Source organism: Octodon degus, unplaced genomic scaffold, assembly GCF_000260255.1.
Source record: "Octodon degus isolate 3935 unplaced genomic scaffold, OctDeg1.0 scaffold00066, whole genome shotgun sequence".
Lineage (NCBI taxonomy): Eukaryota > Metazoa > Chordata > Mammalia > Rodentia > Octodontidae > Octodon > Octodon degus.
The window spans coordinates 12414981-12416995 of record NW_004524642.1 but is presented as its reverse complement, the minus strand read 5'-3'; positions in this window follow the sequence as shown (position 1 = coordinate 12416995).

Here is a 2015-nt window from a genome sequence, read left to right as displayed (position 1 = left end):
CAGGGAGAAAAAGACAAATAATGAATGGTTCCATGTAGTGAAAGAGGCCTTCTCCACTATATTTCTTAAAATAATACCTGCCAGCAAACATCTGATCTATTTAACTTTTCCTTCTGGTACATACTTTAAGGCCACATGGGAGATATTTATTTCCTGAGAGCTTAGTTTTGTCTATTTTACTATCATAACAGAAATCTTATGGAGGGATCAATTTTTCTTTTTTATCAGAGTTATTATCTGATTACCACAACTGAGGATGATGAAATGTTGGATGACTGATTTAACACTAAAGACGGGTTGATTTATAAAATAAGGAAATTTATTTCTCACATTCTAGAGGCTAAGAAAGTAGACCTAAAGGGTCACACTCACTGAGCTCTTTCTTTCTCTGTGGTAACATGGCAAAGTGTTAAGGGACAGAGCGAGGGTGACAATTTCTTGAAGTTGCAAGAAACTGTTCTCAGGTTTACTAACTCACTTTGCTGGTATCTAATCCACTTGTACAGTAATTGCATTAATTTGTTCACCAGGGCAGAGCCCTACGACCTGATCACCTCTTGAGGCCGCAGCTCCCAATACTGTCACTTGGGCAATTAAATTTCAGCAAGAGTTTTTAGGGATGTTGAAGCCACAGCAAAGCTATTGCAGTGCGATTTCAGAGCACGTGGCTCTGAAGGATGTCACAGACAAAGCAGAAACTCTAACATAGGGTGTATTTGTCTATTGCTGTGACAAGACTTAAGCCCTGAAGGACAGACTGGATTTGTTTTTCTTATTAGTGTACAAAGCACACTAGTACCACATTTTATACACGAAGAAAGGCAGCAGCTGTGGATAATATGGAGAGGAAATGTGGTTACGATACACATCACAAGAATCACACACACATGTATTTCTTAAGTCATAGGAATAAGAATTCAGATTAAATGACAGAAGAAATTGAGAAAATAGCCTGCTGGAGCCGCAAGTTGAATTACAGATACTGGGAAATAAGTAGACTGAATGGAAGGAAATTGAAAAGTGACAAGAACATGAAATAGAAAAGGCCAACGAAACTTGAAAAATGGGAAGTGCACTTTTACTTATTGTTGTAAAGGGTATGAAATCCTATTTCACGTTTTAGAAAGTTAATATAAAACATTAAAGAAAACTGAGTATGGTCCCATTGAATTCTTTTTTAAAGAAGATTGTATAATTTATTGCTATTACTTTTTTTTTTACTATTTTCAACACCTCCATAAAATAATATTGCTCAAATTTTTGCATATATATTGTATCTAGTTAGCTAGAATATTTTCTAAATATTTTATTGGCGAAGATTGAGAAAGGTAAAATTAAATACATCATATCTAAAATTGAGTCTGTTTAAAAAGACGGTGATTATCTACTAGTTCCACCTTGAATAAAATCAGGTAATACTCATTTTTAGAATAAGACTTTTCCTGTATTATATATGCTTTGCAAGATGCATGTCACTAGGCATTGTTATGTGGGATTCACAGAGCACGTGATGCCCCGCAAACTCCGCACTGCTCAGACCTACATACACAGATTGCAATGAATGCCCTAATCACGTTGCTTGCTATCAGTATAAACACATAATGATGAAACAGATTTTTTCCTCTCTTTGAGGTTTACAGTAGCAATTTGGCTAATGAGCTAACTTAGACAACGCTTTCAGTAAGAACGTGATCATATTAGTGACAATTATTAAAAAGCAGAAGAAAAAGAATCTCTTTAGTTTTCATCGTGTATTTTAATGCTCAATTAGAAGGAAAGATATCAGTGAGACCCTGTACAATAAAAAAAGAAAAGGTTTGTCTATCTATGACTACAGCTTTTGTATATGTAAGACTGCTGGAGAAGTATCAGTTCACATTAAAAAAAACACTAAAAAATAAATATTTCCTAGTGGCATTCAACAAATACTCAAAAATGTATAGGTAGTATATGTGTCACACTTATTACTATTCATATAATAATTAAGCTATAACCAAAAGAACCAAACACTATAT